At 51.2% G+C, this 12,960-nt stretch overlaps 1 non-coding gene across 1 annotated transcript; it reads right to left on the reverse strand.

Annotated features, from left to right (window-relative positions):
* Positions 1-2,784: 2,784 nt before the first annotated feature.
* Positions 2,785-12,795, reverse strand: LPAR5 (lysophosphatidic acid receptor 5). The gene is made up of 3 exons (XR_013400806.1): positions 12,660-12,795; positions 8,454-8,546; positions 2,785-2,940 (listed from the first exon to the last, which is right to left on the reverse strand). It is a non-coding gene; the product is annotated as a lysophosphatidic acid receptor 5 (transcript).
* Between the last annotated feature and the right edge of the window lie 165 nt (positions 12,796-12,960).

Consider the following 12,960-nt stretch of genomic DNA (forward strand, 5'->3'; position numbering starts at 1 on the left):
GTTTACAATCATTATAGGTGTGAGCCACTGTGCCAGGCCTATAATTTTTTTTTTTTTTTTTTTTTGAGACAGGGTCTTACTATGTTCCCCAGGCTGGTTTTGAACTCTTGGACACTCAAATGATCCTGCCTCAGCCTCCCAAGTAGCTGGGAGTTACAGGCATGCACCACTGCACCCAGCTAACATTTATCATTTCTAAGTGTACAATGCAGTGTCATTAAGTACATTGACAGTGTTGTGGCCGGGCGGGGTGCTCATGCCTATAATCCCAGCACTTTGGGAGGCCAAGGCGGGTGGATCACCCAAGGTCAGGAGTTTAAGACCAACCTGGCCAACATGGTGAAACCCATCTCTAGTGAAAATACAAAAATTAGCTGGATGTGGTGGCATGTGCCTATAGTCCCAGCTACTTGGGAGGCTGAGGCAGGAAAATTGCTGGAACCTGGGAGGCAGAGGTTGCAGTGAGCCAAGATTGTGCCACTGCACTTCGGCCTGGGAGACAGAGCGAGAGTCCGTCTCAAAAACAACAACAACAACGAAAAAGACCAAGACAGTGTTGCTTAACCGTCACCACTGTCTGTTTCCAGAAATACTTTTTCATCAACCAAGCAACGACTCTGCAGTCATTAAACGGTACTACCCACCGCACCCCACTCAGCTCCTGGTTCTAGTCTACTTTCTGTCTCAATGAATTTGCCTATCTTGGATATCTCATATGAGTGGAATCACACAATATTTGTCCTTTTGTATCTGTTTTTTGTTTTTTTTGTTTTGTTTTTTTTACTTAGCATAATGTTTCCAAGATCCATTCATGTTGTAGTATGTAAAGGAATTTCTTTTTTTTCCTTTTTTTTTTTTTTTTTTTTTGAGACCCAGTTTTGCTCTTGTTGCCTAGACTGGAGTGCAATGGTGCAATCTCGGCTCACTGCAGCCTCTGCCTCCGGGGTTCAAGCAGTTCTTCTGCCTAAGCCTCCGAAGTAGCTGGGATTACAGGCATGCGCCACCACACCTGGCTAATTTTGTATTTTTAGTAGCGACAGGATCTCTCCCTGTTGGTCAGGATGGTCTTGAACTCCTGACCTCAGGTGATCTGCCTGGCTCGGCCTCCCAAAGTTCTGGGATTACAGACGTGAGCCACCGTGCCTGGCCTGGAATTTCATTTTTATAGCTGGATAATGTATTTCGCTGTATAATATTTTGCTCATCCATTCATCTGTCAGTGAATACTTGGATTCTTTCCACCTTTTGGCTATTGTGAATAATGCCACTGTGAACATGGGTGTCTAGATGTCATCTTAGGGAGAGAAGTTGTCTGAGACCCTGAGCAATTATCCCAAGACACCAAGCTTATTCCTTTTAAAAGGAACTGTTCAGGCCGGGCGCGGTGGCTCACGCCTGTAATCCCAGCACTTTGGGAGGCCGAGACGGGCGGATCATGAGGTCAGGAGATCGAGACCATCCTGGCTAACACGGTGAAACCCCGTCTCTACTAAAAATACAAAAAATTAACCGGGCGTGGTGGCAGGTGCCTGTAGACCCAGCTACTCGGGAGGCTGAGGCAGGAGAATGGCATGAACCCAGGAGGCAGAGCTTGCAATGAGCCGAGATTGAGCCACTGCACTCCAGCCTGGGTGACAGAGGGAGACTCCGTCTCAATTAAAAAAAAAAAAAAAAAAAGGAACTGTTTAAGTTGTTGCAAGAAAATAAGTCATAAACCTGACTATAACAAGTTTTTTTGGTTGTTGTTTTACTTTTTTTGGTGTTTTTTTTTTGAGACAGGATCTCACTCCATGGTCCAGGCTGGAAAGCAGAGGCTTGATCTTGGTCCGCTGCAGTCCTGACCTCCCAGATTCAAGGGATCCTCTTACCTCAGTCTCTGAGTAGTTGGACCTACAGGTGTGTGCCACCATCCCTGGCTAATTTTTAATTTTTTTATAGATGGCCGGGTGCAGTGGCTCATGCCTGTAATCCTTTGAGAGGCTGAGGTGGGTGGATCACTTGAGGTCAGGAGTTCGAAACCAGCCTGACCAACATGGTGAAACCCCATCTCTACTAAAAATACAAAAAATTAGCCAGGCATGGTAGCAGGTGCCTGTAATCCCAGCTCCTCAGGAGACTGAGTCAGGAGAATCGCTTGAACCCAGGAGGCAGAGGTTGCAGTGAGCTGAGATCGTGCCATTGCACTCCAGCCTGGGCTACAGAGCAAGACTCCATCTCAAAAAAAGAAAAACAAAACTTTTTTTCGTAGAAACGGGGTCTGACTGTGTTGCCCAGACTGGTCTTAAACTCATAGGCTCAAGCAATCCTTACGCCCTGGGGCTCTGAAAGTCCTAAGATTACAGGCATGAGCCACTGTACCGGGCCACAAGTTTTTCTTGTTTTTGGTTTTGTTCTCCCTCCAACCACCCCCATCAACAGTTTGAGACTTGTAAGAGATATAGTAAAACAGTTAAAGGGAATAAAGAAATACTTCCTCTGCAAAATACCAATCTCAACAACAAAAATAATACCAAATGGGACTTAAAACATGCTGAAAGGCAAGTAAAAGCAGGCTCATTTCTGATACACTCCCCTGGCCCATGCTCCTTTGCTCCATTCACACCAAACTAATACTAATTGTGGACATACCTTAAGTTTTCAGGACTCTGCCTTGGTATGTGGTGTTTTTTCAACGTGGAATGCCCTGCCTCCTGTTCTCCAACTGGCAAGCCTAGTATTTTCTCCAGACTCTGCAAAGCCGTCCCTGACCGCCCCGGGCAACACAGGCAGATGTGGTATCCTTACTTGTGCCTCCGCTGCAGTGCGGCGGTTTCTCAGTGCTCTCCCCACGCATGGTAGTCAGCTATTCCTGGTCTGCCCCTCCCATTAGACTGTGAGCTCTTAGAGGGAGGGGCTGTGGACCATGGCTTATTCATCTTTGTGTATTCCCAGCACCTACCTCTGTAAATGTTAAAAATAATAGCTATCATTTACTGATCATCACCATATTGCAGTGTGCATACATAACATCCAACATAGATACATTATTTCACTTCCTCGTTTGTCCAACTGAAATGTATAAAGTGGGTTATTCTAATAATATTTTTAATAACCCACTTCCAAAAGTGGTGACATAAACTCATGTTTCACACACGCACATAAATACGCCTCCTTGAATCACCTGAAACCAAGAGGTGGAGCTTGCGGTGAACCAAGATCACACCACTGCACTCCATTCTGGGCAACAGAGTGAGACTCCGTCTCAATGAAAATAAATAAATAAACAGGCCGGGCGCGGTGGCTCACGCCTGTAATCCCAGCACTTTGGGAGGCCGAGGCGGGCAGATCATGAGGTCAGGAGTTTGAGACCAGCCTGGCCAACATGGTGAAACCCCATCTCTACTAAAAATACAAATTAGCTGGGCATGGTGGTGCATGCCTGTAGTCCCAGCTACTTGGGAGGCTGAGGCAGGAGGATTGCTTGAACCCGAGGGGCGGAGGTTGCAGCGAGCAGAGATCATGCCACTGCACTCCAGCTTGAGTGACAAAAGTGAAACTCCATCTCAAAAAAATAAATAAGCCTCCTTACAATTCCCCCTTAAGGCCAGGCGCGGTGGCTCACGCCTGTAATCCCAGCGCTTTGGGAGGCCGAGGCGGGTGGATCACAAGGTCAGGAGATCGAGACCACGGTGAAACCCCATCTCTACTAAAAATACAAAAAATTAGCCGGGCACGGTTGTGGGCGCCTGTAGTCCCAGCTACTCGGGAGGCTGAGGCAGGAGAATGGCGTGAACCCGGGAGGCGGAGCTTGCAGTGAGCCGAGATCGCGCCACTGCACTCCAGCCTGGGCGACAGAGCGAGACTCCGTCTCAAAAAAAAAAAAAAAAAAAAAACCAATTCCCCCTTAAGTGCATACATAAGCACTTAGTTTGCTGTTTTGAGCCCCTCAATCGTTCTATGTGTATTTGCTCTATTTCCCTAACTAGATGGTAAGCTCCTAGGGTGGGAGCGCACCTTGCAGACACATTTCACTCTCTGCATTTAGCAGGCCCTGAGTGACACTTACTGGCTGCTTAATAGGAAATTCAACCTCCCCACCCCATACACCCATCCCACCCCCAACTGCCCCCGCCCATGCTCTAATTCTGTGATAATAGTTCTTATATCAATTTTGTCCAAATGTATAACTCAGCAAAAGACCACTTCCCTTTTTTTTTTTTTTTTTTTTTTGAGACGGAGTCTCACTCTGTCGCCCAGGCTGGAGTGCAGTGGCACGATCTCAGCTCACTGCAAGCTCCACCTCCCGGATTTATGCCATTCTCCTGCCTCAGGCTCCTGTGTAGCTGGGACTACAGGCGCCCGCCACCGCGCCCGGCTAGTTTTTTTTGTATTTTTTAGTAGAGACGGGGTTTCACCGTGTTAGCCAGGATGGTCTTGATCTCCTGACCTCGTGATCCGCCCGTCTCGGCCTCCCAAAGTGCTGGGATTACAGGCTTGAGCCACAGCGCCCGGCCAAAAGACCACTTCCCTTAAAAGACCTGTTTGGAAACAGCTTGCAATTAAGATTTCAGTAACAGTTTACACTATAATTACAGTATCACTTGATCATTCTTAACCATGACTTGGAGAACCAGTAGATACTTCCAATTAGAAAGCATATACTAGGCCGGGCGCGGTGGCTCACGCCTGTAATCCCAGCACTTTGGGAGGCCGAGGCGGGCGGATCACAAGGTCAGGAGATCGAGACCACGGTGAAACCCCGTCTCTACTAAAAATACAAAAAAATTAGCCGGGCGCGGTTGTGGGCGCCTGTAGTCCCAGCTACTCGGGAAGCTGAGGCAGGAGAATGGCGTGAACCCGGGAGGCGGAGCTTGCAGTGAGCCGAGATCGCGCCACTGCACTCCAGCCTGGGCGACAGAGCGAGACTCCGTCTCAAAAAAAAAAAAAAAAGAAAAAAAGAAAGCATATACTAGACACTGAATGAGTGGATGGATTATTTTCAAAGAACCTCAAGGCAGCCCTGCTTCCCTTCCCTCCCCCTCCCCTCCCCTCCCCCCCCCCCCCCCCCCCCCGCTTCCCTTCCCAAGAGGGAGTTTCACATGCTGTATCACCCGGGCTGTAGCGAACAGGCACAATCTCGGCTTACTGCAACCTCTGCCTCCTGGGTTCAAGTGATTCTCCTGCCTCAGCCTCCCGAGTAGCTGGGATTATAGGCGCTCACCACCACGCCTGGCTAATTTCTGGGTTTTTTTGTTTGTTTGTTTTTTTGAGACAGAGTTTCATTCTTGTTGCCCAGACTGGAGTGCAATGGCTCGATCTTGGCTCCCTGCAACCTCCGCCTCCCAGGTTCAAGCGATTCTCCTGCCTCAGCCTCCCTGGTAGCTGGGATTACAGGCACGTGCCACCATGCACAGCTAATTTTGTATTTTTAGTAGAGATGGGGTTTCTCCATGTTGGTGAGGCTGGTCTTGAACTGCTGACCTCAGGTGATCCACCCGCCTCGGCCTCCCAAAGTGCTGGAATTATAGGCATGAGCCACCACGCCTGGACAATTTCTGTATTTTTAGTAGAGAAGATTGGGTTTCACCATGTTGGCCAGGCTGGTCTCGAACTCCTGACCTCAGGTGATCCTCCAGCCTCGGCCTCCCAGAATGCTGGGATTACACCGTGCCTGGCTGATCTCAAATCTTTCTGTTGAAAAAGTTACAACGTGCCAGGCGCAGTGGCTCACGCCTGTAATCCCAGCACTTTGGGAGGTCGAGGCAGGCGGATCACCTGAGGTTAGGAATTCGAGACTAGCCTGGCCAACGTGGTGAAACCTCATCTCTACTAAAAATACAAAAATTAGCCAGGCGTGGTGGCACACGCCTGTAATCCCAGCTACTCGAGTGGCTGAGGCGGGAGAATTGCTTGAGCTCGGGAGACGGAGGTTGCAGTGAGCCAAGATTGTGCCACTGCACTCCAGCCTGGCCGACAGAGCGAGACTCTGTCTCAAAAAAAAAAAAAAGAAAGAAAGAGGCCGGGCGCGGTGGCTCAAGCCTGTAATCCCAGCACTTTGGGAGGCCAAGACGGGCGGATCATGAGGTCAGGAGATCGAGACCATCCTGGCTAACACGGTGAAACCCCGTCTCTACTAAAAAATACAAAAAGAACTAGCTGGGCGAGGTGGCAGGCGCCTGTAGTCCCAGTTACTCGGGAGGCTGAGGCAGGAGAATGGCCTAAACCCAGGAGGCGGAGCTTGTAGTGAGCCGAGATCCGGGCACTGCACTCCAGCCCGGGCGACAGAGCGAGACTCCGTCTCAAAAAAAAAAAAAAAAAGAAAAAGAAAGGGCCGAGCACGGTGGCTTACACCTGTAATCCCAGCACTTTGGGAGGCCGAGGCAGGCGGATCACGAGGTTGGGAGATCGGACCATCCTGGCTAACACGGTGAAACTCCATCTCTACTACAAAAAAAGTAGCCAGGTTTGGTGGCACATGCCTGTAATCCCACCTACTCGGGAAGCTGAGGCAGGAGAATCGCTTGAACCCAGGAGGCAGAGGTTGCAGTGAGCCAAGATTGCGCCACTGCACTCCAGTCTGGGCGGCAGAGTGAGATTCCGTTTCAAAAAAAAAAAAGAAAAAAAAATTACAATGTTAAATAGACCAAGATATTTAGTTGAGCAGCTACTTAAAGGTAAAGTTAGGCCAAGTGGTGGCTCATGCCTTCCAGCACTTTGGGAGGCCGAGGTGGGCAGATCACCTGAGGTAAGGCATTCAAGACCAGCCTGGCCAACATGGCAAAACCCCATTTCTACTAAAAATACAAAAATCAGCTGGGCGTGGTGGCGGCACCTGTAATCCCAGCTACTTGGGAGGCTGAGGCAGGAGAATCGCTTGAGCCCAGGAGTTGGAGGTTGTAGTGAGCTGAGATCACGCCACTGCACTTCAGCCTGGGCGACAAGAGTGAAACTCAGTCTCAAAAACATAAATCAATAAATGTAAAGGTAAAGTTAGGAATGTTTTAGAAACGAAATGGCGACGCTCTCTCGTTACTCTATTCCAAAGGGGAGACGTTCTTGGGTTTCTTTTTTTTGGATACAGAGTCTCACTTTGTTTGGAGGCTGGAGTGCAGTAGCACCATCTTGGCTCACTGCAACCTCCACCTCTTAGGTTCAAGCAGTTCTTGTGCCTCAGCCACCTGAGTAGCTGGGATCATGGCTCACACCACCACACCTGCCTCACCTTTTGTGTTTTCGGTAGAAACAGAGTTTCACCATGTTGGCCAGGCTAAGCTGGTCTCCTGACCTCAAGTGATCCGCAGACCTCGGCCTCCCAAAGTGCTGGGTGCTGGGATTACAAGCATGAGCCACTGCACCCAGCCCATCTTTTTTTTTTTTTTTGAGACGGAATCTCCCTCCGTCGCCTAGGCTGGAGTGCAGTGGTGCAATCTCAGCTCACTGCAGCCTTCGCCTCCCCGGTTCAAGCAATTCTCTTGTCTCAGCCTCCTGAGTAGCTGGGACTAAGGCGCGTGCCGCCATGCCTGGCTAATTTTTGTATTTTTAGTAGATAACGGGGTTTCTCCTGACCTCAGATGATCCACTCGCCTCGGCCTCTCAAAGTGCTGAGATTATAGGCATGAGCCACCGCACCTGGCCCCAGCCCATCTTGGGTTTCTTTATAAAGGAGCCTGGTTGTCAAAAGCCACCTCTTTCTGACAGTCACACAGAATGGCCCAAGCTGAGCACTGAGAGCTGCCAGGCCCCTGGCCTGGTCCCCATCCCACACTCCTGCTTCCCGAGCCCTGCGGCTCCCTTCAGGAGCTGAATAGGCACAGTGCCAGGCCAGATGGCGAAGATGGAAAAGACTGCCAAAAAGGAGGCTAACAGGAAGTGGAAGGAGGGAATCTAGGTGTGGGGGAGGGGCAGCACAGACCCTCTCCCCTAATCCTGCCTTGAAGAAGAGGTCAGGCTGTGGGAGAGATGCAGGAATCAAAGAAATGGCAACTGCCCCAGAAAAGAAGGAACACCAGGAAGGAGGGACATGGAGGCCCCCGTAGGAGGATAAATCTCTCCTTACTGATGTCAGGCAAGTATACCACTCATTACACATGTGTGTGCACAGACACAGACATACACGGACGCTAAGAGATGTGCACACAAGATCCCTAGTAACATAGAAATCAGTGTCCATACACATCCTGTAATATACATGTATGTGCACAGACAACTGGGCTGGGGAGGAAGAGAAAGAAGGCCCTGCCTTAGGGACAGTATCCTTACACAGACATAGAACCAGGCAGTTCACAAGCACGGCGATCTCAACCCCAAGGCACTGAGGAGCAAAGAGACCGCGATACAGAGGCCCCGAGACTGCTCCTTCTGTATCACCCAACCCAACACGGCTCACACACCGGAGGGTGTGCAGCCACCTTCCTTCTCCCTGGGTCTCTGTCCTTCAGCTTCCCACATACATACCCGGGGCCCAGGTTCCTTACCTCCTCAGGGCTTCTGGGATCTGTCCCATTGCCCTCTGAGCTGGGCTGGGCACTGCTCTTTGCTGAGATAAGCCAGAGGGGCAGGGCTGTTTTCTGCCAGAGGCAGGAAGTGAGAACAGGAGTGTAAAAGTGAGCAGGAGGTGCAGTCATGATCATTCCCTCACTCTCCTCCACACACCCTGTCCCGGTATCCAGCCTCTCTGGCGAACGATGTTGAGGGGGGCTGAAGAGAACAGACCGGGGGTTGGGTACAATGAGAAGGGCAGGGGGAGGGGAATGCCTCCTCTCTGCCCAGTTGCTCCCCCATGCTCTTCCTGTGTTGCCCACCTCCTCACAAGCACCACATGCCTTGCTCTGTCTTTGCCTCCTCTTTCTTTCTTTCTGGATTTTTTTTTTTTTTTTTTTTGAGACGGAGTCTCGCACTGTCACCTGAGCTGGAGAGCAGTGGCGTGATCTCAGCTCACTGCAACCTCTGCCTCCTGGATTCACGCTATTCTCCTGCCTCAGCCCCCGCGAGTAGCTGGGATTACAGGCGTGCACCACCACACCCAGCTGATTTTTTGTATTTTTAGTAGACACGGGGTTTCACTATGTTGGTCAGACTGGTCTCAAACTCCTGACCTTGTGATCTGCCTGCCTCGGCCACCCAAAGTGCTGGGATTACAGGCGTGGGCCACCGCACCTGGCCTGCCTCCTCTTTCAAATAATTCACATCCTGGGTCCCCCGACTCCAGTTCCTAGGGTCAGAGGTCTGAAAAGAAGGTTCTTACATCTCCCCATCCCCCTTGCCCCTGAGGATCAGCTCTGGAATAGGCCCCCGCTCATTTTAGAGTCTCGTGGCCCATCAGTGTCTCAGCCCCAACACAGGAAGTCCCTCTTTAGTACGTGCTCTAACCCATTCGCTGAATTGGCGAAGCCTACTTCCTCTGCTTCTGATTTCAGGCAGCGCTGGGAGGACGCACCCTTTCCCCACAGACAGGCTTCATCGTGAAGACTTAGTATCTCTGTATCCAGGCCCTCCAGACAGACCCCAGCTGTGGTGCTGAGCCTCCAGCAGAAGCTTGGCTCGGTCTAAAGCCTTTGTGAAAAGCTCTGTCCCAGAGCTGTTTTGGGGGCACAAATGAATCCTTTTCTTCTGCTTATCCTGGGCCTGAGGGGCAGGGATGAGATGGAACACTAAATGGAACACGAGGATAAATCCTCATCCTGGAGGTTTAGAGACAATACAAAGTCCCCAGGGTGAGTGGGGAGGCCTCCTTCTGCCCCAGGGGCCACATTCTTCCTCAGAGAGGAGTCTCTGGCACGGTCCCGCGTGTCAGGTCGTGTCTTCCCTCCTCCCTGGCCCAAGCCTGCCTGCTTCTCCAGCCAAAATTCCTGCTCCTGCCTCTCCCCACCCTTCTCTACTGGAGCCTGCCTCTTCCTGCATTTCCAGCATCATCCTCGGCCCTGGCTTCTCCCTCCCTGAGTACTCTGACCTCATCCCTCCTGACATTTGTCTGGGAAAAGGCAGAAAGTAAAGGTGGTCTACAGCTCAATGATTAGTTTCCCTGATGTGCGGATATCACCTTGCCATTGTGCCTCTCTCTTTACCCTACTTTCGAGAGCTGGAAAAGCAAGAAAGTCAGTCCCAAGAGAAGCCAGGGAGGCAGGCCCAGCCCCCTGACATGTGCCCTGAGGTGGTCTGTGTGCATCTGACCCTTGCTTGTAGCCTGGCAAGTCCTGCTTCCTCAGGGAAATCCACTAGAGCCTGTGGGCCTTGCTGACCTCGCTTGACCTTAGTGTGCACTGGCTTCAGCCCTCACCCCTCTTGCCGGCTCCTTCTCCTGGGTTGGTTTTTTTGTTTTGTTTTGTTTTTTCTGAGATGGAGTCTCACTTGCTGTGTCACCCAGGCTGGAGTACAGTGGTGCAATCTCAGCTCACTGCGATCTCCGCCTCCCAGGTTCAAGCAATTCTCCTGCCTCAGTCTCCCGAGTAGCTAAGACTACAGGCACCTGCCACCACGCCTGGCTAATTTTTGTATTTTTAGTAGAGACGGGTTTTCACTATGTTGGCCAGGCTGGTCTTGAATGCCTGACCTCAGGTGATCCGCCCTCCTCAGCCTGCCAAAGTGCTGGGATTACAGGCATGAACCACTGTGCCCGGCCATTCTCCTGGGCTTTTTAAAATGCCCCTGGGCATAAAAGATTTCTGTCAGTAGGTATGTCCTGGGGTATGCACTGGGGGCAGCAGAGTGGGGAGAGCAGATGGCATCAGACAGATGGAGTTGGGCTCCAGTGCCTCTGAGTAGCCGGGAGGTGAGGCCTACATATACTGCATGCGAGTAAGTTTCTGTCTCACCTCAATCCCTGCCTCCATGTCCCACTAGGTCTGCAACTTTAGCTTACCCTAAAAGGAGGATTTCTGCTGGCCTGGGCAACATAGTGGGACCCCATCTCTAAAAGAAAATTTTTTACTACAGGTGCATGCCACCATGCCCAACTAATTTTTGTATTTTCAGTAGAGATGGGGTATTGCACCATGTTGGCCAGGATGGACTCAATCTCTTGACCTCGTGATCCACCCGCCTCAGCCTCCCAAAGTGCTGGAATTACAGGCGTGAGCCACCATGCCCGGCTCTACAAAAATATGTCAAAAAATTAGCAGAGGCCGGGTGTGTGGCTCGTGCCTGTAGTCCCAGCACTTTGGGAGGCAGAGGCGAATGGATTGCTTTAGCACAGGAGTTCAAGACCAGCCTGGGCAACATGGCGAAACCCTGTCTCTACAAAAAAAAAAAAAAAATTACAAAAATTAGCTGGTCATGGTGGCTCAAGCCTGTATTTCCAGCTACTCTGGAGGCTGAGGCAGGATAATAGCTTGAACCCAGGAGGTGGAGTTTGCAGTGAGTCTAGATCGTGCCACTGCACTCCAGCCTGGATGACAGAGCAAGACCCCATCTCAAAAAAAAAAAAAAAAACAACAAATTAGACGGGCATGGTGGTGCCTGCTTGTAGTCCCACGTACTCGGGAGGCTGAAGTGGGAGGATTGGTTGAACCCAGGAGTTTGAGGCTGCAGTGAGCCATGTTCAAGACCCTGCACTCCAGCCTGGGCAACAGAATGAGATCCTGTCTTAAAAAAAAAAAATGGCTGGGGGCGGTGGCTCATGCCTGTAATCCCAGCACTTTGGGAGGCCGAGGCAGGTGGATCATGAGGTCAGGAGTTCAAGACCAGCCTGGCCAAGATGGTAAAACCCTGTCTCTACTAAAAATGCAAAAATTAGCCAGGCATGGTGGTGCATGCCTGTAATCCCAGCTACTCGGGAGGCTGAGGCAGAGAATTGCTTGAACCCAGGAGGTGGAAGTTGTAGTGAGCTGAGATCGCACCACTACACTCCAGCCTGGGTGACAAAGGGAGACTGTGTCTCAAAATAAAAAAAAGAAAGAGAAAAAGAACAAAAGGAGTAGTTCTGGAGATACAATCTGGTGGAGGTCCCCTTCTTGTCATGGGAGCCCCACAACCACGGGTAACAGGTAGGCCCTATCCTCATGGTGTGATGCAAAGGTATCATAAAGCCCTGCTGGCCTCCAAATACGTCCCCCACCTCCAAAATTCCATCCCCTCAAGCCGCAGTCTATCAGAGCCATAGGGACATCGAAGACCATCAGTCTAATCCCTTATATAGATGCAGCTTTTGGGTTAAGGCAGCACTTCCTGGAGGCCCCGTGCCGTGCACCTTGGCTAGCTGGGAAGGAGAACACCGTGAACACGTCTGTGCCAGTCAACCCATTAACAAGTTTGATTAGATCAGCCCATTGGCATCTGCCTGGCCCTGGAGGATGAGTAGTGTAGGGGTTGAGGTTTAACTGGAAGTGGAAAAAGGGTGTAAACAGTCCCCAGAGGGTCCTCCCTGGGAAGCCCAGGGCTCAGTACCACAGTGGGGGCCTAGAGGGGGAGGGGAGGACACAGCCTCTGCGAGATGGCCCAGAGTGGGGTCTTCAAGCGTCAAAAAGGGGCACCCCTGGGGTGTAGCAGGCATGTTAGCTGTTTGTCCAGCTCCATGTGAAAAGATCTATTTGAGGCAAGTCCTTTCGGCTTTTTACTCTGTTCAGAAGGGTTTTCCAGGGCCCATGCCCACCCTCGTCTCTGTCCCCCACCCAAGTCCCCCATTTCTCCAGGGGGCTGCTTCCCCTTGTGCTCCCTGTGCAGTTCAATTCGTGACACCCCCATACCTGTGCTCCGTGTTGCTCTGCGCTGCCCCAAGCTGGATTCCGCTGTCTGCTCTGGGCTGGGCTGGGCTGGTAGGACCTGCTCTCCGGGTGGAAGGGGCACACCCACCTCAGCAGATCTCAGCACATCCCTCCCAGCTCAGTGCACTCACCCAACCCCACATGGGCCAAGGACAGAGTGAAGAGGAATTGCCCTCAGAGGCCTTCCCAGACTGGCCAGAGAAAAACCCCAGCAGCTAAGGATACTTAATCCAGCCCCGACTCTCGCTGACTGGGAACTGCCCCCACCCATCGTTCAGATATT

Source organism: Macaca mulatta, chromosome 11, assembly GCF_049350105.2.
Source record: "Macaca mulatta isolate MMU2019108-1 chromosome 11, T2T-MMU8v2.0, whole genome shotgun sequence".
NCBI classification, from domain to species: Eukaryota; Metazoa; Chordata; class Mammalia; order Primates; family Cercopithecidae; genus Macaca; species Macaca mulatta.